This window comes from Dendrobates tinctorius, unplaced genomic scaffold (genome assembly GCF_039654945.1).
Source record: "Dendrobates tinctorius isolate UK_male_01 unplaced genomic scaffold, ASM3965494v1 ptg000047l, whole genome shotgun sequence".
NCBI lineage: Eukaryota > Metazoa > Chordata > Amphibia > Anura > Dendrobatidae > Dendrobates > Dendrobates tinctorius.
Window position 1 is genome coordinate 9,702,501 of NW_027361715.1, and position 22,500 is coordinate 9,725,000.

General features: G+C 35.2%; 10 non-coding genes across 10 annotated transcripts; all 10 read right to left on the minus strand.

The window, feature by feature from the left end:
* Positions 1-1,365: 1,365 nt before the first annotated feature.
* On the minus strand, positions 1,366-1,437 carry TRNAQ-CUG (transfer RNA glutamine (anticodon CUG)). The gene has a single exon. It is a non-coding gene; the product is annotated as a tRNA-Gln (tRNA).
* A 1,523-nt stretch (positions 1,438-2,960) lies between these two features.
* TRNAQ-CUG (transfer RNA glutamine (anticodon CUG)) lies at positions 2,961-3,032 on the minus strand. The gene has a single exon. It is a non-coding gene; the product is annotated as a tRNA-Gln (tRNA).
* Positions 3,033-4,549: 1,517 nt separating this feature from the next.
* Positions 4,550-4,621, minus strand: TRNAQ-CUG (transfer RNA glutamine (anticodon CUG)). Its single transcript has one exon. It is a non-coding gene; the product is annotated as a tRNA-Gln (tRNA).
* Positions 4,622-6,136: 1,515 nt separating this feature from the next.
* TRNAQ-CUG (transfer RNA glutamine (anticodon CUG)) lies at positions 6,137-6,208 on the minus strand. Its single transcript has one exon. It is a non-coding gene; the product is annotated as a tRNA-Gln (tRNA).
* A 4,685-nt stretch (positions 6,209-10,893) lies between these two features.
* Positions 10,894-10,965, minus strand: TRNAQ-CUG (transfer RNA glutamine (anticodon CUG)). Its single transcript has one exon. It is a non-coding gene; the product is annotated as a tRNA-Gln (tRNA).
* Positions 10,966-14,098: 3,133 nt separating this feature from the next.
* TRNAQ-CUG (transfer RNA glutamine (anticodon CUG)) lies at positions 14,099-14,170 on the minus strand. Its single transcript has one exon. It is a non-coding gene; the product is annotated as a tRNA-Gln (tRNA).
* Positions 14,171-15,678: 1,508 nt separating this feature from the next.
* TRNAQ-CUG (transfer RNA glutamine (anticodon CUG)) lies at positions 15,679-15,750 on the minus strand. The gene has a single exon. It is a non-coding gene; the product is annotated as a tRNA-Gln (tRNA).
* Positions 15,751-17,266: 1,516 nt separating this feature from the next.
* TRNAQ-CUG (transfer RNA glutamine (anticodon CUG)) lies at positions 17,267-17,338 on the minus strand. Its single transcript has one exon. It is a non-coding gene; the product is annotated as a tRNA-Gln (tRNA).
* Positions 17,339-18,868: 1,530 nt separating this feature from the next.
* On the minus strand, positions 18,869-18,940 carry TRNAQ-CUG (transfer RNA glutamine (anticodon CUG)). The gene has a single exon. It is a non-coding gene; the product is annotated as a tRNA-Gln (tRNA).
* Positions 18,941-22,063: 3,123 nt separating this feature from the next.
* Positions 22,064-22,135, minus strand: TRNAQ-CUG (transfer RNA glutamine (anticodon CUG)). Its single transcript has one exon. It is a non-coding gene; the product is annotated as a tRNA-Gln (tRNA).
* Positions 22,136-22,500: the final 365 nt, after the last annotated feature.

Below are 22,500 nucleotides of genomic sequence, written 5' to 3' on the forward strand. Positions count from 1 at the left end.
CTCCACTTTTAATCTACAAGTGTGCCTAGAATTCCACAGTATCACAATCAGGACAGTTTTAAAATTGTTTATGAAAACTGTGCCAGCTCTGTTACCAGGAAAAAGGAGAGGAAAATAATTGCAAAACTTAAACTGCTAGAAAGCTGCTCATCCAGAAGTTGCTAAAGATTTTTCACTGTGTGGTAAAAGATTCCACCCGAGAGATAATATAAGTAGAATCGGTGCAAAGCAAAGCACATGTTCCAATCTATCAACCATACCTGACATTTGTGGCAACTAGATGAGAGATGGAGAAGCACCTCTTACCTGATCGTACGAGGTCTCATCTTTTGATTAGCAGTGTGATTCACATGTGATGATGGGCCAGGCCAGTTAATCAAAATAAGATCTTTAGATGCCCGCAGGTTGGTTCTCCAAATCCAGTCCAGAGATACGAAACAACTTTTTGGGGGATAAACTAAGGAAGGTGTGCATTGATCTACTCAGATAATCATCAAAAAACCTACTTGGAAATTGACATAGTTGGCAATGATTGAATGCGCAGGGAGATCCCAATGGATTTCAAGTCCATCGCTTTAACAACTCAGCCACAACTTCTGAGATACCTTCAAAATTTCAGGCCTCACTAAAATTTAAAAATCTGATGTGAAGTCATCTTAACTTGAAACCTTGTACCGCTCAAGCCTTTCAACAGTTTAAAAGGCAGATTTAGTGTGAGTTGGCTCTGAAAACTTACTAAAGAATACACCAAAAAAGCTCAAAAGAAGAAAAATATTCATTTCTATGTAAACATAAAATAAAATTAGTCTTCGTATTTTCAGTCGTTTTGAGCATCTTTTAACTGCATAAAGTTTCCAAAACGGTAAAGTGACTATGTCAATTTCCATTTGATTTTTTTGCTTCGAATACCTTCCGTAATAAAATTCAAGTCAACTAGAAGCTTAGAAAGACACTTTAAAGTCTCTTAGTGACTTCTAGTTCCTTTTGTCACCTACAAAAAAGCCACAAGAACATACTCAACTGATGGACTAAACAATTGTTTTTAAATTGCCAAAAAATTCCTCAATAAAACATTATAGATAATTTTGGAAAAAACAAGAGAAAAGAAAATTCAGGAAAATAAGCTGGCATTTCCTAAAGCCATTTTGATTTGAAATCATCATCAGATTTTCCCACCCGAATTAAAAATCATGGGAACATTTCCACAAGTCATAGAATATAGTTGCTTGGTGTAACATACAAGATAAGAATTTTGTTTCCTGAAGTCAATTTTATAGGATTCCATGGATTCTTGCACCATTCAAATCAAGTTTCATTCTAAAAGTTGAACATAGTAGAAATTATAATGCTAAAGATGAAACTTACAGGTTCCACTGAGATTTGAACTCAGATCGCTGGATTCAGAGTCCAGAGTGCTAACCATTACACCATGGAACCACACATGTAGCTGACTACTCTAGATTTTCTTGTGGTGAAAATGGAGAAGGGAACACATTAAGGAAATCATGCATGATGGTGAAACTGGCTTTAAAGCTGCAGTACAAATCTACATTTAATACACCATCATAAATTAATATCTCTTCCACTTTTAATCTACAAGTGTGCCTAGAATTCCACAGTATCACAATCAGGACAGTTTTAAAATTGTTTATGAAAACTGTGCCAGCTCTGTTACCAGGAAAAAGGAGAGGAAAATAATTGCAAAACTTAAACTGCTAGAAAGCTGCTCATCCAGAAGTTGCTAAAGATTTTTCACTGTGTGGTAAAAGATTCCACCCGAGAGATAATATAAGTAGAATCAGTGCAAAGCAAAGCACATGTTCCAATCTATCAACCATACCTGACATTTGTGGCAACTAGATGAGAGATGGAGAAGCACCTCTTACCTGATCGCACGAGGTCTCATCTTTTGATTAGCAGTGTGATTCACATGTGATGATGGGCCAGGCCAGTTAATCAAAATAAGATCTTTAGATGCCCGCAGGTTGGTTCTCCAAATCCAGTCCAGAGATATGAAACAACTTTTTGGGGGATAAACTAAGGAAGGTGTGCATTGATCTACTCAGATAATCATCAAAAAACCTACTTGGAAATTGACATAGTTGGCAATGATTGAATGCGCAGGGAGATCCCAATGGATTTCAAGTCCATCGCTTTAACAACTCAGCCACAACTTCTGAGATACCTTCAAAATTTCAGGCCTCACTAAAATGTAAAAATCTGATGTGAAGTCATCTTAACTTGAAACCTTGTACCGCTCAAGCCTTTCAACAGTTTAAAAGGCAGATTTAGTGTGAGTTGGCTCTGAAAACTTACTAAAGAATACACCAAAAAAGCTCAAAAGAAGAAAAATATTCATTTCTATGTAAACATAAAATAAAATTAGTCTTCGTATTTTCAGTCGTTTTGAGCATCTTTTAACTGCATAAAGTTTCCAAAACGGTAAAGTGACTATGTCAATTTCCATTTGATTTCTTTGCTTCGAATACCTTCCGTAATAAAATTCAAGTCAACTAGAAGCTTAGAAAGACACTTTAAAGTCTCTTAGTGACTTCTAGTTCCTTTTGTCACCTACAAAAAAGCCACAAGAACATACTCAACTGATGGACTAAACAATTGTTTTTAAATTGCCAGAAAATTCCTCAATAAAACATTATAGATAATTTTGGAAAAAACAAGAGAAAAGAAAATTCAGGAAAATAAGCTGGCGTTTCCTAAAGCCATTTTGATTTGAAATCATCATCAGATTTTCCCACCCGAATTAAAAATCATGGGAACATTTACACAAGTCATAGAATATAGTTGCTTGGTGTAACATACAAGATAAGAATTTTGTTTCCTGAAGTCAATTTTATAGGATTCCATGGATTCTTGCACCATTCAAATCAAGTTTCAAAGTTTCAAGTTTCATTCTAAAAGTTGAACATAGTAGAAATTATAATGCTAAAGATAAAACTTACAGGTTCCACTGAGATTTGAACTCAGATCGCTGAATTCAGAGTCCAGAGTGCTAACCATTACACCATGGAACCACACATGCAGCTGACTACTCTAGATTTTCTTGTGGTGAAAATGGAGAAGGGAACACATTAAGGAAATCATGCATGATGGTGAAACTGGCTTTAAAGCTGCAGTACAAATCTACATTTAATACACCATAATAAATTAATATCTCCTCCACTTTTAATCTACAAGTGTGCCTAGAATTCCACAGTATCACAATCAGGACAGTTTTAAAATTGTTTATGAAAACTGTGCCAGCTCTGTTACCAGGAAAAAAGGAGAGGAAAATAATTGCAAAACTTAAACTGCTAGAAAGCTGCTTATCCAGAAGTTGCTAAAGATTTTTCACTGTGTGGTAAAAGATTCCACCCGAGAGATAATATAAGTAGAATCGGTGCAAAGCAAAGCACATGTTCCAATCTATCAACTATACCTGACATTTGTGGCAACTAGATGAGAGATGGAGAAGCACCTCTTACCTGATCGCATGAGGTCTCATCTTTTGAATAGCAGTGTGATTCACATGTGATGATGGGCCAGGCCAGTTAATCAAAACAAGATCTTTAGATGCCCACAGGTTGGTTCTCCAAATCCAGTCCAGAGATATGAAACAACTTTTTGGGGGATACACTAAGGAAGGTGTGCATTGATCTACTCAGATAATCATCAAAAAACCTACTTGGAAATTGACATAGTTGGCAATGATTGAATGCGCAGGGAGATCCCAATGGATTTCAAGTCCATCGCTTTAACAACTCAGCCACAACTTCTGAGATACCTTCAAAATTACAGGCCTCACTAAAATTTAAAAATCTGATGTGAAGTCATCTTAACTTGAAACCTTGTACCGCTCAAGCCTTTCAACAGTTTAAAAGGCAGATTTAGTGTGAGTTGGCTCTGAAAACTTACTAAAGAATACACCAAAAAAGCTCAAAAGAAGAAAAATGTTCATTTCTATGTAAACATAAAATAAAATTAGTCTTCGTATTTTCAGTCGTTTTGAGCATCTTTTAACTGCATAAAGTTTCCAAAACGGTAAAGTGACTATGTCAATTTCCATTTGATTTTTTTGCTTCGAATACCTTCCGTAATAAAATTCAAGTCAACTAGAAGCTTAGAAAGACACTTTAAAGTCTCTTAGTCACTTCTAGTTCCTTTTGTCACCTACAAAAAAGCCACAAGAACATACTCAACTGATGGACTAAACAATTGTTTTTAAATTGCCAAAAAATTCCTCAATAAAACATTATAGATAATTTTGGAAAAAACAAGAGAAAAGAAAATTCAGGAAAATAAGCTGGCGTTTCCTAAAGCCATTTTGATTTGAAATCATCATCAGATTTTCCCACCCGAACTAAAAATCATGGGAACATTTACACAAGTCATAGAATATAGTTGCTTGGTGTAACATACAAGATAAGAATTTTGTTTCCTGAAGTCAATTTTATAGGATTCCATGGATTCTTGCACCATTCAAATCAAGTTTCAAGTTTTCATTCTAAAAGTTGAACATAGTAGAAATTATAATGCTAAAGATGAAACTTACAGGTTCCACTGAGATTTGAACTCAGATCGCTGGATTCAGAGTCCAGAGTGCTAACCATTACACCATGGAACCACACATGTAGTTGACTGCTCTAGATTTTCTTGTGGTGAAAATGGAGAAGGGAACACATTAAGGAAATCATGCATGATGGTGAAACTGGCTTTAAAGCTGCAGTACAAATCTACATTTAATACACCATCATAAATTAATATCTCCTCCACTTTTAATCTACAAGTGTGCCTAGAATTCCACAGTATCACAATCAGGACAGTTTTAAAATTGTTTATGAAAACTGTGCCAGCTCTGTTACCAGGAAAAAGGAGAGGAAAATAATTGCAAAACTTAAACTGCTAGAAAGCTGCTCATCCAGAAGTTGTTAAAGATTTTTCACTGTGTGGTAAAAGATTCCACCCGAGAGATAATATAAGTAGAATCGGTGCAAAGCAAAGCACATGTTCCAATCTATCAACCATACCTGACATTTGTGGCAACTAGATGAGAGATGGAGAAGCACCTCTTACCTGATCGCACGAGGTCTCATCTTTTGATTAGCAGTGTGATTCACATGTGATGATGGGCCAGGCCAGTTAATCAAAATAAGATCTTTAGATGCCCGCAGGTTGGTTCTCCAAATCCAGTCCAGAGATATGAAACAACTTTTTGGGGGATAAACTAAGGAAGGTGTGCATTGATCTACTCAGATAATCATCAAAAAACCTACTTGGAAATTGACATAGTTGGCAATGATTGAATGCGCAGGGAGATCCCAATGGATTTCAAGTCCATCGCTTTAACAACTCAGCCACAACTTCTGAGATACCTTCAAAATTTCAGGCCTCACTAAAATTTAAAAATCTGATGTGAAGTCATCTTAACTTGAAACCTTGTACCGCTCAAGCCTTTCAACAGTTTAAAAGGCAGATTTAGTGTGAGTTGGCTCTGAAAACTTACTAAAGAATACACCAAAAAAGCTCAAAAGAAGAAAAATATTCATTTCTATGTAAACATAAAATAAAATTAGTCTTCGTATTTTCAGTCGTTTTGAGCATCTTTTAACTGCATAAAGTTTCCAAAACGGTAAAGTGACTATGTCAATTTCCATTTGATTTTTTTGCTTCGAATACCTTCCGTAATAAAATTCAAGTCAACTAGAAGCTTAGAAAGACACTTTAAAGTCTCTTAGTGACTTCTAGTTCCTTTTGTCACCTACAAAAAAGCCACAAGAACATACTCAACTGATGGACTAAACAATTGTTTTTAAATTGCCAAAAAATTCCTCAATAAAACATTATAGATAATTTTGGAAAAAACAAGAGAAAAGAAAATTCAGGAAAATAAGCTGGCGTTTCCTAAAGCCATTTTGATTTGAAATCATCATCAGATTTTCCCACCCGAATTAAAAATCATGGGAACATTTACACAAGTCATAGAATATAGTTGCTTGGTGTAACATACAAGATAAGAATTTTGTTTCCTGAAGTCAATTTTATAGGATTCCATGGATTCTTGCACCATTCAAATCAAGTTTCAAGTTTCATTCTAAAAGTTGAACATAGTAGAAATTATAATGCTAAAGATGAAACTTACAGGTTCCACTGAGATTTGAACGCAGATCGCTGGATTCAGAGTCCAGAGTGCTAACCATTACACCATGGAACCACTCATGTAGTTGACTGCTCTAGATTTTCTTGTGGTGAAAATGGAGAAGGGAACACATTAAGGAAATCATGCATGATGGTGAAACTGGCTTTAAAGCTGCAGTACAAATCTACATTTAATACACCATCATAAATTAATATCTCCTCCACTTTTAATCTACAAGTGTGCCTAGAATTCCACAGTATCACAATCAGGACAGTTTTAAAATTGTTTATGAAAACTGTGCCAGCTCTGTTACCAGGAAAAAGGAGAGGAAAATAATTGCAAAACTTAAACTGCTAGAAAGCTGCTCATCCAGAAGTTGCTAAAGATTTTTCACTGTGTGGTAAAAGATTCCACCCCAGAGATAATATAAGTAGAATCGGTGCAAAGCAAAGCACATGTTCCAATCTATCAACCATACCTGACATTTGTGGCAACTAGATGAGAGATGGAGAAGCACCTCTTACCTGATCGTACGAGGTCTCATCTTTTGATTAGCAGTGTGATTCACATGTGATGATGGGCCAGGCCAGTTAATCAAAATAAGATCTTTAGATGCCCGCAGGTTGGTTCTCCAAATCCAGTCCAGAGATATGAAACAACTTTTTGGGGGATAAACTAAGGAAGGTGTGCATTGATCTACTCAGATAATCATCAAAAAACCTACTTGGAAATTGACATAGTTGGCAATGATTGAATGCGCAGGGAGATCCCAATGGATTTCAAGTCCATCGCTTTAACAACTCAGCCACAACTTCTGAGATACCTTCAAAATTTCAGGCCTCACTAAAATTTAAAAATCTGATGTGAAGTCATCTTAACTTGAAACCTTGTACCGCTCAAGCCTTTCAACAGTTTAAAAGGCAGATTTAGTGTGAGTTGGCTCTGAAAACTTACTAAAGAATACACCAAAAAAGCTCAAAAGAAGAAAAATATTCATTTCTATGTAAACATAAAATAAAATTAGTCTTCGTATTTTCAGTCGTTTTGAGCATCTTTTAACTGCATAAAGTTTCCAAAACGGTAAAGTGACTATGTCAATTTCCATTTGATTTTTTTGCTTCGAATACCTTCCGTAATAAAATTCAAGTCAACTAGAAGCTTAGAAAGACACTTTAAAGTCTCTTAGTGACTTCTAGTTCCTTTTGTCACCTACAAAAAAGCCACAAGAACATAGTCAACTGATGGACTAAACAATTGTTTTTAAATTGCCAAAAAATTCCTCAATAAAACATTATAGATAATTTTGGAAAAAACAAGAGAAAAGAAAATTCAGGAAAATAAGCTGGCGTTTCCTAAAGCCATTTTGATTTGAAATCATCATCAGATTTTCCCACCCGAATTAAAAATCATGGGAACATTTCCACAAGTCATAGAATATAGTTGTTTGGTGTAACATACAAGATAAGAATTTTGTTTCCTGAAGTCAATTTTATAGGATTCCATGGATTCTTGCACCATTCAAATCAAGTTTCAAGTTTTCAAGTTTCATTCTAAAAGTTTAACATAATAGAAATTATAATGCTAAAGATAAAACTTACAGGTTCCACGGAGATTTGAACTCAGATCGCTGGATTCAGAGTGCTAACCATTACACCATGGTACCACACATGTAGCTGACTGCTCTAGATTTTCTTGTGGTGAAAATGTAGAAGGGAACACATTAAGGAAATCATGCATGTTGGTGAAACTGGCTTTAAAGCTGCAGTACAAATCTACATTTAATACACCTTCATAAATTAATATCTCCTCCACTTTTAATCTACAAGTGTGCCTAGAATTCCACAGTATCACAATCAGGACAGTTTTAAAATTGTTTATGAAAACTGTGCCAGCTCTGTTACCAGGAAAAAGGAGAGGAAAATAATTGCAAAACTTAAACTGCTAGAAAGCTGCTCATCCAGAAGTTGCTAAAGATTTTTCACTGTGTGGTAAAAGATTCCACCCGAGAGATAATATAAGTAGAATCAGTGCAAAGCAAAGCACATGTTCCAATCTATCAACCATACCTGACATTTGTGGCAACTAGATGAGAGATGGAGAAGCACCTCTTACCTGATCGTACGAGGTCTCATCTTTTGATTAGCAGTGTGATTCACATGTGATGATGGGCCAGGCCAGTTAATCAAAATAAGATCTTTAGATGCCCGCAGGTTGGTTCTCCAAATCCAGTCCAGAGATATGAAACAACTTTTTGGGGGATAAACTAAGGAAGGTGTGCATTGATCTACTCAGATAATCATCAAAAAACCTACTTGGAAATTGACATAGTTGGCAATGATTGAATGCGCAGGGAGATCCCAATGGATTTCAAGTCCATCGCTTTAACAACTCAGCCACAACTTCTGAGATACCTTCAAAATTTCAGGCCTCACTAAAATGTAAAAATCTGATGTGAAGTCATCTTAACTTGAAACCTTGTACCGCTCAAGCCTTTCAACAGTTTAAAAGGCAGATTTAGTGTGAGTTGGCTCTGAAAACTTACTAAAGAATACACCAAAAAAGCTCAAAAGAAGAAAAATATTCATTTCTATGTAAACATAAAATAAAATTAGTCTTCGTATTTTCAGTCGTTTTGAGCATCTTTTAACTGCATAAAGTTTCCAAAACGGTAAAGTGACTATGTCAATTTCCATTTGATTTTTTTGCTTCGAATACCTTCCGTAATAAAATTCAAGTCAACTAGAAGCTTAGAAAGACACTTTAAAGACTCTTAGTGACTTCTAGTTCCTTTTGTCACCTACAAAAAAGCCACAAGAACATACTCAACTGATGGACTAAACAATTGTTTTTAAATTGCCAAAAAATTCCTCAATAAAACATTATAGATAATTTTGGAAAAAACAAGAGAAAAGAAAATTCAGGAAAATAAGCTGGCGTTTCCTAAAGCCATTTTGATTTGAAATCATCATCAGATTTTCCCACCCGAATTAAAAATCATGGGAACATTTCCACAAGTCATAGAATATAGTTGCTTGGTGTAACATACAAGATAAGAATTTTGTTTCCTGAAGTCAATTTTATAGGATTCCATGGATTCTTGCACCATTCAAATCAAGTTTCAAGTTTTCAAGTTTCATTCTAAAAGTTGAACATAGTAGAAATTATAATGCTAAAAATGAAACTTACAGGTTCCACTGAGATTTGAACTCAGATCACTGGATTCAGAGTGCTAACCATTACACCATGGAACCACACATGTAGCTTACTACTTTAGATTTTCTTGTGGTGAAAATGTAGAAGGGATCACATTAAGGAAATCATGCATGTTGGTGAAACTGGCTTTAAAGCTGCAGTACAAATCTACATTTAATACACCATCATAAATTAATATCTCCTCCACTTTTAATCTACAAGTGTGCCTAGAATTCCACAGTATCACAATCAGGACAGTTTTAAAATTGTTTATGAAAACTGTACCAGCTCTGAAACCAGGAAAAAAGAGAGGAAAATAATTGCAAAACTTAAACTGCTAGAAAGCTGCTCATCCAGAAGTTGCTAAAGATTTTTCACTGTGTGGTAAAAGATTCCACCCGAGAGATAATATAAGTAGAATCTGTTTCTTAGCAAAGCACATGTTCCAATCTATCAACCATTCCTGACATTTGTGGCAACTAGATGAGAAATGGAGAAGCACCTCTTACCTGATCGTACGAGGTCTCATCTTTTGATTAGCAGTGTGATTCACATGTGATGATGGGCCAGGCCAGTTAATCAAAATAAGATCTTTAGATGCCCGCAGGTTGGTTCTCCAAATCCAGTCCAGAGATATGAAACAACTTTTTGGGGGATAAACTAAGGAAGGTGTGCATTGATCTACTCAGATAATCATCAAAAAACCTACTTGGAAATTGACATAGTTGGCAATGATTGAATGCGCAGGGAGATCCCAATGGATTTCAAGTCCATCGCTTTAACAACTCAGCCACAACTTCTGAGATACCTTCAAAATTTCAGGCCTCACTAAAATTTAAAAATCTGATGTGAAATCATCTTAACTTGAAACCTTGTACCGCTCAAGCCTTTCAACAGTTTAAAAGGCAGATTTAGTGTGAGTTGGCTCTGAAAACTTACTAAAGAATACACCAAAAAAGCTCAAAAGAAGAAAAATATTCATTTCTATGTAAACATAAAATAAAATTAGTTTTCGTATTTTCAGTCGTTTTGAGCATCTTTTAACTGCATAAAGTTTCCAAAACGGTAAAGTGAATATGTCAATTTCCATTTGATTTTTTTGCTTCGAATACCTTCCGTAATAAAATTCAAGTCAACTAGAAGCTTAGAAAGACACTTTAAAGTCTCTTAGTGACTTCTAGTTCCTTTTGTCACCTACAAAAAAGCCACAAGAACATACTCAACTGATGGACTAAACAATTGTTTTTAAATTGCCAAAAAATTCCTCAATAAAACATTATAGATAATTTTGGAAAAAACAAGAGAAAAGAAAATTCAGGAAAATAAGCTGGCGTTTCCTAAAGCCATTTTGATTTGAAATCATCATCAGATTTTCCCACCAGAATTAAAAATCATGGGAACATTTCCACAAGTCATAGAATATAGTTGCTTGGTGTAACATACAAGATAAGAATTTTGTTTCCTGAAGTCAATTTTATAGGATTCCATGGATTCTTGCACCATTCAAATCAAGTTTCATTCTAAAAGTTGAACATAGTAGAAATTATAATGCTAAAGATGAAACTTACAGGTTCCACTGAGATTTGAACTCAAATCGCTGGATTCAGAGTCCAGAGTGCTAACGATTACACCATGGAACCACACATGTTGCTGACTACTCTAGATTTTCTTGTGGTGAAAATGGAGAAGGGAACACATTAAGGAAATCATGCATGATGGTGAAACTGGCTTTAAAGCTGCAGTACAAATCTACATTTAATACACCATCATAAATTAATATCTCCTCCACTTTTAATCTACAAGTGTGCCTAGAATTCCACAGTATCACAATCAGGACAGTTTTAAAATTGTTTATGAAAACTGTGCCAGCTCTGTTACCAGGAAAAAGGAGAGGAAAATAATTGCAAAACTTAAACTGCTAGAAAGCTGCTCATCCAGAAGTTGCTAAAGGTTTTTCACTGTGTGGTAAAAGATTCCACCCGAGAGATAATATAAGTAGAATCGGTGCAAAGCAAAGCACATGTTCCAATCTATCAACCATACCTGACATTTGTGGCAACTAGATGAGAGATGGAGAAGCACCTCTTACCTGATCGTACGAGGTCTCATCTTTTGATTAGCAGTGTGATTCACATGTGATGATGGGCCAGGCCAGTTAATCAAAATAAGATCTTTAGATGCCCGCAGGTTGGTTCTCCAAATCCAGTCCAGAGATATGAAACAACTTTTTGGGGGATAAACTAAGGAAGGTGTGCATTGATCTACTCAGATAATCATCAAAAAACCTACTTGGAAATTGACATAGTTGGCAATGATTGAATGCGCAGGGAGATCCCAATGGATTTCAAGTCCATCGCTTTAACAACTCAGCCACAACTTCTGAGATACCTTCAAAATTTCAGGCCTCACTAAAATTTAAAAATCTGATGTGAAGTCATCTTAACTTGAAACCTTGTACCGCTCAAACCTTTCAACAGTTTAAAAGGCAGATTTAGTGTGAGTTGGCTCTGAAAACTTACTAAAGAATACACCAAAAAAGCTCAAAAGAAGAAAAATATTCATTTCTATGTAAACATAAAATAAAATTAGTCTTCGTATTTTCAGTCGTTTTGAGCATCTTTTAACTGCATAAAGTTTCCAAAACGGTAAAGTGACTATGTCAATTTCCATTTGATTTTTTTGCTTCGAATACCTTCCGTAATAAAATTCAAGTCAACTAGAAGCTTAGAAAGACACTTTAAAGTCTCTTAGTGACTTCTAGTTCCTTTTGTCACCTACAAAAAAGCCACAAGAACATACTCAACTGATGGACTAAACAATTGTTTTTAAATTGCCAAAAAATTCCTCAATAAAACATTATAGATAATTTTGGAAAAAACAAGAGAAAAGAAAATTCTGGAAAATAAGCTGGCGTTTCCTAAAGCCATTTTGATTTGAAATCATCATCAGATTTTTCCACCATAATTAAAAATCATGGGAACATTTCCACAAGTCATAGAATATTGTTGCTTGGTGTAACATACAAGATAAGAATTTTGTTTCCTGAAGTCAATTTTATAGGATTCCATGGATTCTTGCACCATTCAAATCAAGTTTCAATTTTTTTAGTTTCAAGTTTCATTCTAAAAGTTGAACATAGTAGAAATTATAATGCTAAAGATGAAACTTACAGGTTCCACTGAGATTTGAACTCAGATCGCTGGATTCAGAGTCAAGAGTGCTAACCATTACACCATGGCCCCACACATGTAGCTGACTACTCTAGATTTTCTTGTGGTGAAAATGGAGAAGGGAACACATTAAGGAAATCATGCATGATGGTGAAACTGGCTTTAAAGCTGCAGTACAAATCTACATTTAATACACCATCATAAATTAATATCTCCTCCACTTTTAATCTACAAGTGTGCCTAGAATTCCACAGTATCACAATCAGGACAGTTTTAAAATTGTTTATGAAAACTGTGCCAGCTCTGTTACCAGGAAAAAAGGAGAGGAAAATAATTGCAAAACTTAAACTGCTAGAAAGCTGCTCATCCAGAAGTTGCTAAAGATTTTTCACTGTGTGGTAAAAGATTCCACCTGAGAGATAATATAAGTAGAATCGGTGCAAAGCAAAGCACATGTTCCAATCTATCAACTATACCTGACATTTGTGGCAACTAGATGAGAGATGGAGAAGCAGCTCTTACCTGATCGCATGAGGTCGCATCTTTTGATTAGCAGTGTGATTCACATGTGATGATGGGCCAGGCCAGTTAATCAAAACAAGATCTTTAGATGCCCGCAGGTTGGTTCTCCAAATCCAGTCCAGAGATATGAAACAACTTTTTGGGGGATAAACTAAGGAAGGTGTGCATTGATCTACTCAGATAATCATCAAAAAACCTACTTGGAAATTGACATAGTTGGCAATGATTGAATGCGCAGGGAGATCCCAATGGATTTCAAGTCCATCGCTTTAACAACTCAGCCACAACTTCTGAGATACCTTCAAAATTTCAGGCCTCACTAAAATTTAAAAATCTGATGTGAAATCATCTTAACTTGAAACCTTGTACCGCTCAAGCCTTTCAACAGTTTAAAAGGCAGATTTAGTGTGAGTTGGCTCTGAAAACTTACTAAAGAATACACCAAAAAAGCTCAAAAGAAGAAAAATATTCATTTCTATGTAAACATAAAATAAAATTAGTTTTCGTATTTTCAGTCGTTTTGAGCATCTTTTAACTGCATAAAGTTTCCAAAACGGTAAAGTGACTATGTCAATTTCCATTTGATTTTTTTGCTTCGAATACCTTCCGTAATAAAATTCAAGTCAACTAGAAGCTTAGAAAGACACTTTAAAGTCTCTTAGTGACTTCTAGTTCCTTTTGTCACCTACAAAAAAGCCACAAGAACATACTCAACTGATGGACTAAACAATTGTTTTTAAATTGCCAAAAAATTCCTCAATAAAACATTATAGATAATTTTGGAAAAAACAAGAGAAAAGAAAATTCAGGAAAATAAGCTGGCGTTTCCTAAAGCCATTTTGATTTGAAATCATCATCAGATTTTCCCACCCGAATTAAAAATCATGGGAACATTTACACAAGTCATAGAATATAGTTGCATGGTGTAACATACAAGATAAGAATTTTGTTTCCTGAAGTCAATTTTATAGGATTCCATGGATTCTTGCACCATTCAAATCAAGTTTCAAGTTTTCAAGTTTCAAGTTTCATTCTAAAAGTTAAACATAGTAGAAATTATAATGCTAAAGATGAAACTTACTGGTTCCACTGAGATTTGAACTCAGATCGCTGGATTCAGAGTCCAGAGTGCTAACAATTACACCATGGAACCACACATGTTGCTGACTACTCTAGATTTTCTTGTGGTGAAAATGGAGAAGGGAACACATTAAGGAAATCATGCATGATGGTGAAACTGGCTTTAAAGCTGCAGTACAAATCTACATTTAATACACCATCATAAATTAATATCTCCTCCACTTTTAATCTACAAGTGTGCCTAGAATTCCACAGTATCACAATCAGGACAGTTTTAAAATTGTTTATGAAAACTGTGCCAGCTCTGTTACCAGGAAAAAAGGAGAGGAAAATAATTGCAAAACTTAAACTGCTAGAAAGCTGCTCATCCAGAAGTTGCTAAAGATTTTTCACTGTGTGGTAAAAGATTCCACCCGAGAGATAATATAAGTAGAATCGGTGCAAAGCAAAGCACATGTTCCAATCTATCAACCATGCCTGACATTTGTGGCAACTAGATGAGAGATGGAGAAGCACCTCTTACCTGATCGCATGAGGTCTCATCTTTTGATTAGCAGTGTGATTCACATGTGATGATGGGCCAGGCCAGTTAATCAAAACAAGATCTTTAGATGCCCGCAGGTTGGTTCTCCAAATCCAGTCCAGAGATATGAAACAACTTTTTGGGGGTAAACTAAGGAAGGTGTGCATTGATCTACTCAGATAATCATCAAAAAACCTACTTGGAAATTGACATTGTTGGCAATGATTGAATGCGCAGGGAGATCCCAATGGATTTCAAGTCCATCGCTTTAACAACTCAGCCACAACTTCTGAGATACCTTCAAAATTTCAGGCTTCACTAAAATGTAAAAATCTGATTTGAAGTCATCTTAACTTGAAACCTTGTACCGCTCAAGCCTTTCAACAGTTTAAAAGGCAGATTTAGTGTGAGTTGGCTCTGAAAACTTACTAAAGAATACACCAAAAAAGCTCAAAAGAAGAAAAATATTCATTTCTATGTAAACATAAAATAAAATTAGTCTTCGTATTTTCAGTCGTTTTGAGCATCTTTTAACTGCATAAAGTTTCCAAAACGGTAAAGTGACTATGTCAATTTCCATTTGATTTTTTTGCTTCGAATACCTTCCGTAATAAAATTCAAGTCAACTAGAAGCTTAGAAAGACACTTTAAAGTCTCTTAGTGACTTCTAGTTCCTTTTGTCACCTACAAAAAAGCCACAAGAACATACTCAACTGATGGACTAAACAATTGTTTTTAAATTGCCAAAAAATTCCTCAATAAAACATTATAGATAATTTTGGAAAAAACAAGAGAAAAGAAAATTCAGGAAAATAAGCTGGCGTTTCCTAAAGCCATTTTGATTTGAAATCATCATCAGATTTTCCCACCCGAATTAAAAATCATGGGAACATTTACACAAGTCATAGAATATAGTTGCTTGGTGTAACATACAAGATAAGAATTTTGTTTCCTTAAGTCAATTTTATAGGATTCCATGGATTCTTGCACCATTCAAATCAAGTTTCATTCTAAAAGTTGAACATAGTAGAAATTATAATGCTAAAGATGAAACTTACAGGTTCCACTGAGATTTGAACTCAGATCGCTGGATTCAGAGTCCAGAGTGCTAACCATTACACCATGGAACCACACATGTCGCTGACTACTCTAGATTTTCTTGTGGTGAAAATGGAGAAGGGAACACATTAAGGAAATCATGCATGATGGTGAAACTGGCTTTAAAGCTGCAGTACAAATCTACATTTAATACACCATCATAAATTAATATCTCCTCCACTTTTAATCTACAAGTGTGCCTAGAATTCCACAGTATCACAATCAGGACAGTTTTAAAATTGTTTATGAAAACTGTGCCAGCTCTGTTACCAGGAAAAAGGAGAGGAAAATAATTGCAAAACTTAAACTGCTAGAAAGCTGCTCATCCAGAAGTTGCTAAAGATTTTTCACTGTGTGGTAAAAGATTCCACCCGAGAGATAATATAAGTAGAATCGGTGCAAAGCAAAGCACATGTTCCAATCTATCAACCATGCCTGACATTTGTGGCAACTAGATGAGAGATGGAGAAGCACCTCTTACCTGATCGCATGAGGTCTCATCTTTTGATTAGCAGTGTGATTCACATGTGATGATGGGCCAGGCCAGTTAATCAAAATAAGATCTTTAGATGCCCACAGGTTGGTTCTCCAAATCCAGTCCAGAGATATGAAACAACTTTTTGGGGGATAAACTAAGGAAGGTGTGCATTGATCTACTCAGATAATCATCAAAAAACCTACTTGGAAATTGACATAGTTGGCAATGATTGAATGCGCAGGGAGATCCCAATGGATTTCAAGTCCATCGCTTTAACAACTCAGCCACAACTTCTGAGATACCTTCAAAATTTCAGGCCTCACTAAAATGTAAAAATCTGATGTGAAGTCATCTTAACTTGAAACCTTGTACCGCTCAAGCCTTTCAACAGTTTAAAAGGCAGATTTAGTGTGAGTTGGCTCTGAAAACTTACTAAAGAATACACCAAAAAAGCTCAAAAGAAGAAAAATATTCATTTCTATGTAAACATAAAATAAAATTAGTCTTCGTATTTTCAGTCGTTTTGAGCATCTTTTAACTGCATAAAGTTTCCAAAATGGTAAAGTGACTATGTCAATTTCCATTTGATTTTTTTGCTTCGAATACCTTCCGTAATAAAATTCAAGTCAACTAGAAGCTTAGAAAGACACTTTAAAGTCTCTTAGTGACTTCTAGTTCCTTTTGTCACCTACAAAAAAGCCACAAGAACATACTCAACTGATGGACTAAACAATTGTTTTTAAATTGCCAAAAAATTCCTCAATAAAACATTATAGATAATTTTGGAAAAAACAAGAGAAAAGAAAATTCAGGAAAATAAGCTGGCGTTTCCTAAAGCCATTTTGATTTGAAATCATCATCAGATTTTCCCACCCGAATTAAAAATCATGGGAACATTTCCACAAGTCATAGAATATAGTTGCTTGGTGTAACATACAAGATAAGAATTTTGTTTCCTGAAGTCAATTTTATAGGATTCCATGGATTCTTGCACCATTCAAATCAAGTTTCAAAGTTTCATTCTAAAAGTTGAACATAGTAGAAATTATAATGCTAAAGATGAAACTTACAGGTTCCACTGAGATTTGAACTCAAATCGCTGGATTCAGAGTCCAGAGTGCTAACGATTACACCATGGAACCACACATGTTGCTGACTACTCTAGATTTTCTTGTGGTGAAAATGGAGAAGGGAACACATTAAGGAAATCATGCATGATGGTGAAACTGGCTTTAAAGCTGCAGTACAAATCTACATTTAATACACCATCATAAATTAATATCTCCTCCACTTTTAATCTACAAGTGTGCCTAGAATTCCACAGTATCACAATCAGGACAGTTTTAAAATTGTTTATGAAAACTGTGCCAGCTCTGTTACCAGGAAAAAGGAGAGGAAAATAATTGCAAAACTTAAACTGCTAGAAAGCTGCTCATCCAGAAGTTGCTAAAGGTTTTTCACTGTGTGGTAAAAGATTCCACCCGAGAGATAATATAAGTAGAATCGGTGCAAAGCAAAGCACATGTTCCAATCTATCAACCATACCTGACATTTGTGGCAACTAGATGAGAGATGGAGAAGCACCTCTTACCTGATCGTACGAGGTCTCATCTTTTGATTAGCAGTGTGATTCACATGTGATGATGGGCCAGGCCAGTTAATCAAAATAAGATCTTTAGATGCCCGCAGGTTGGTTCTCCAAATCCAGTCCAGAGATATGAAACAACTTTTTGGGGGATAAACTAAGGAAGGTGTGCATTGATCTACTCAGATAATCATCAAAAAACCTACTTGGAAATTGACATAGTTGGCAATGATTGAATGCGCAGGGAGATCCCAATGGATTTCAAGTCCATCGCTTTAACAACTCAGCCACAACTTCTGAGATACCTTCAAAATTTCAGGCCTCACTAAAATTTAAAAATCTGATGTGAAGTCATCTTAACTTGAAACCTTGTACCGCTCAAACCTTTCAACAGTTTAAAAGGCAGATTTAGTGTGAGTTGGCTCTGAAAACTTACTAAAGAATACACCAAAAAAGCTCAAAAGAAGAAAAATATTCATTTCTATGTAAACATAAAATAAAATTAGTCTTCGTATTTTCAGTCGTTTTGAGCATCTTTTAACTGCATAAAGTTTCCAAAACGGTAAAGTGACTATGTCAATTTCCATTTGATTTTTTTGCTTCGAATACCTTCCGTAATAAAATTCAAGTCAACTAGAAGCTTAGAAAGACACTTTAAAGTCTCTTAGTGACTTCTAGTTCCTTTTGTCACCTACAAAAAAGCCACAAGAACATACTCAACTGATGGACTAAACAATTGTTTTTAAATTGCCAAAAAATTCCTCAATAAAACATTATAGATAATTTTGGAAAAAACAAGAGAAAAGAAAATTCTGGAAAATAAGCTGGCGTTTCCTAAAGCCATTTTGATTTGAAATCATCATCAGATTTTTCCACCATAATTAAAAATCATGGGAACATTTCCACAAGTCATAGAATATTGTTGCTTGGTGTAACATACAAGATAAGAATTTTGTTTCCTGAAGTCAATTTTATAGGATTCCATGGATTCTTGCACCATTCAAATCAAGTTTCAATTTTTTTAGTTTCAAGTTTCATTCTAAAAGTTGAACATAGTAGAAATTATAATGCTAAAGATGAAACTTACAGGTTCCACTGAGATTTGAACTCAAATCGCTGGATTCAGAGTCCAGAGTGCTAACGATTACACCATGGAACCACACATGTTGCTGACTACTCTAGATTTTCTTGTGGTGAAAATGGAGAAGGGAACACATTAAGGAAATCATGCATGATGGTGAAACTGGCTTTAAAGCTGCAGTACAAATCTACATTTAATACACCATCATAAATTAATATCTCCTCCACTTTTAATCTACAAGTGTGCCTAGAATTCCACAGTATCACAATCAGGACAGTTTTAAAATTGTTTATGAAAACTGTGCCAGCTCTGTTACCAGGAAAAAGGAGAGGAAAATAATTGCAAAACTTAAACTGCTAGAAAGCTGCTCATCCAGAAGTTGCTAAAGGTTTTTCACTGTGTGGTAAAAGATTCCACCCGAGAGATAATATAAGTAGAATCGGTGCAAAGCAAAGCACATGTTCCAATCTATCAACCATACCTGACATTTGTGGCAACTAGATGAGAGATGGAGAAGCACCTCTTACCTGATCGTACGAGGTCTCATCTTTTGATTAGCAGTGTGATTCACATGTGATGATGGGCCAGGCCAGTTAATCAAAATAAGATCTTTAGATGCCCGCAGGTTGGTTCTCCAAATCCAGTCCAGAGATATGAAACAACTTTTTGGGGGATAAACTAAGGAAGGTGTGCATTGATCTACTCAGATAATCATCAAAAAACCTACTTGGAAATTGACATAGTTGGCAATGATTGAATGCGCAGGGAGATCCCAATGGATTTCAAGTCCATCGCTTTAACAACTCAGCCACAACTTCTGAGATACCTTCAAAATTTCAGGCCTCACTAAAATTTAAAAATCTGATGTGAAGTCATCTTAACTTGAAACCTTGTACCGCTCAAACCTTTCAACAGTTTAAAAGGCAGATTTAGTGTGAGTTGGCTCTGAAAACTTACTAAAGAATACACCAAAAAAGCTCAAAAGAAGAAAAATATTCATTTCTATGTAAACATAAAATAAAATTAGTCTTCGTATTTTCAGTCGTTTTGAGCATCTTTTAACTGCATAAAGTTTCCAAAACGGTAAAGTGACTATGTCAATTTCCATTTGATTTTTTTGCTTCGAATACCTTCCGTAATAAAATTCAAGTCAACTAGAAGCTTAGAAAGACACTTTAAAGTCTCTTAGTGACTTCTAGTTCCTTTTGTCACCTACAAAAAAGCCACAAGAACATACTCAACTGATGGACTAAACAATTGTTTTTAAATTGCCAAAAAATTCCTCAATAAAACATTATAGATAATTTTGGAAAAAACAAGAGAAAAGAAAATTCTGGAAAATAAGCTGGCGTTTCCTAAAGCCATTTTGATTTGAAATCATCATCAGATTTTTCCACCATAATTAAAAATCATGGGAACATTTCCACAAGTCATAGAATATTGTTGCTTGGTGTAACATACAAGATAAGAATTTTGTTTCCTGAAGTCAATTTTATAGGATTCCATGGATTCTTGCACCATTCAAATCAAGTTTCAATTTTTTTAGTTTCAAGTTTCATTCTAAAAGTTGAACATAGTAGAAATTATAATGCTAAAGATGAAACTTACAGGTTCCACTGAGATTTGAACTCAGATCGCTGGATTCAGAGTCAAGAGTGCTAACCATTACACCATGGCCCCACACATGTAGCTGACTACTCTAGATTTTCTTGTGGTGAAAATGGAGAAGGGAACACATTAAGGAAATCATGCATGATGGTGAAACTGGCTTTAAAGCTGCAGTACAAATCTACATTTAATACACCATCATAAATTAATATCTCCTCCACTTTTAATCTACAAGTGTGCCTAGAATTCCACAGTATCACAATCAGGACAGTTTTAAAATTGTTTATGAAAACTGTGCCAGCTCTGTTACCAGGAAAAAAGGAGAGGAAAATAATTGCAAAACTTAAACTGCTAGAAAGCTGCTCATCCAGAAGTTGCTAAAGATTTTTCACTGTGTGGTAAAAGATTCCACCTGAGAGATAATATAAGTAGAATCGGTGCAAAGCAAAGCACATGTTCCAATCTATCAACTATACCTGACATTTGTGGCAACTAGATGAGAGATGGAGAAGCAGCTCTTACCTGATCGCATGAGGTCGCATCTTTTGATTAGCAGTGTGATTCACATGTGATGATGGGCCAGGCCAGTTAATCAAAACAAGATCTTTAGATGCCCGCAGGTTGGTTCTCCAAATCCAGTCCAGAGATATGAAACAACTTTTTGGGGGATAAACTAAGGAAGGTGTGCATTGATCTACTCAGATAATCATCAAAAAACCTACTTGGAAATTGACATAGTTGGCAATGATTGAATGCGCAGGGAGATCCCAATGGATTTCAAGTCCATCGCTTTAACAACTCAGCCACAACTTCTGAGATACCTTCAAAATTTCAGGCCTCACTAAAATTTAAAAATCTGATGTGAAATCATCTTAACTTGAAACCTTGTACCGCTCAAGCCTTTCAACAGTTTAAAAGGCAGATTTAGTGTGAGTTGGCTCTGAAAACTTACTAAAGAATACACCAAAAAAGCTCAAAAGAAGAAAAATATTCATTTCTATGTAAACATAAAATAAAATTAGTTTTCGTATTTTCAGTCGTTTTGAGCATCTTTTAACTGCATAAAGTTTCCAAAACGGTAAAGTGACTATGTCAATTTCCATTTGATTTTTTTGCTTCGAATACCTTCCGTAATAAAATTCAAGTCAACTAGAAGCTTAGAAAGACACTTTAAAGTCTCTTAGTGACTTCTAGTTCCTTTTGTCACCTACAAAAAAGCCACAAGAACATACTCAACTGATGGACTAAACAATTGTTTTTAAATTGCCAAAAAATTCCTCAATAAAACATTATAGATAATTTTGGAAAAAACAAGAGAAAAGAAAATTCAGGAAAATAAGCTGGCGTTTCCTAAAGCCATTTTGATTTGAAATCATCAGATTTTCCCACCCGAATTAAAAATCATGGGAACATTTACACAAGTCATAGAATATAGTTGCTTGGTGTAACATACAAGATAAGAATTTTGTTTCCTGAAGTCAATTTTATAGGATTCCATGGATTCTTGCACCATTCAAATCAAGTTTCAAGTTTTCAAGTTTCATTCTAAAAGTTGAACATAGTAGAAATTATAATGCTAAAGATGAACCTTACAGGTTCCACTGAGATTTGAACTCAGATCGCTGGATTCAGAGTCCAGAGTGCTAACCATTACACCATGGAACCACACATGTAGCTGACTACTCTAGATTTTCTTGTGGTGAAAATGGAGAAGGGAACACATTAAGGAAATCATGCATGATGGTGAAACTGGCTTTAAAGCTGCAGTACAAATCTACATTTAATACACCATCATAAATTAATATCTCCTCCACTTTTAATCTACAAGTGTGCCTAGAATTCCACAGTATCACAATCAGGACAGTTTTAAAATTGTTTATGAAAACTGTGCCAGCTCTGTTACCAGGAAAAAAGGAGAGGAAAATAATTGCAAAACTTAAACTGCTAGAAAGCTGCTCATCCAGAAGTTGCTAAAGATTTTTCACTGTGTGGTAAAAGATTCCACCCGAGAGATAATATAAGTAGAATCA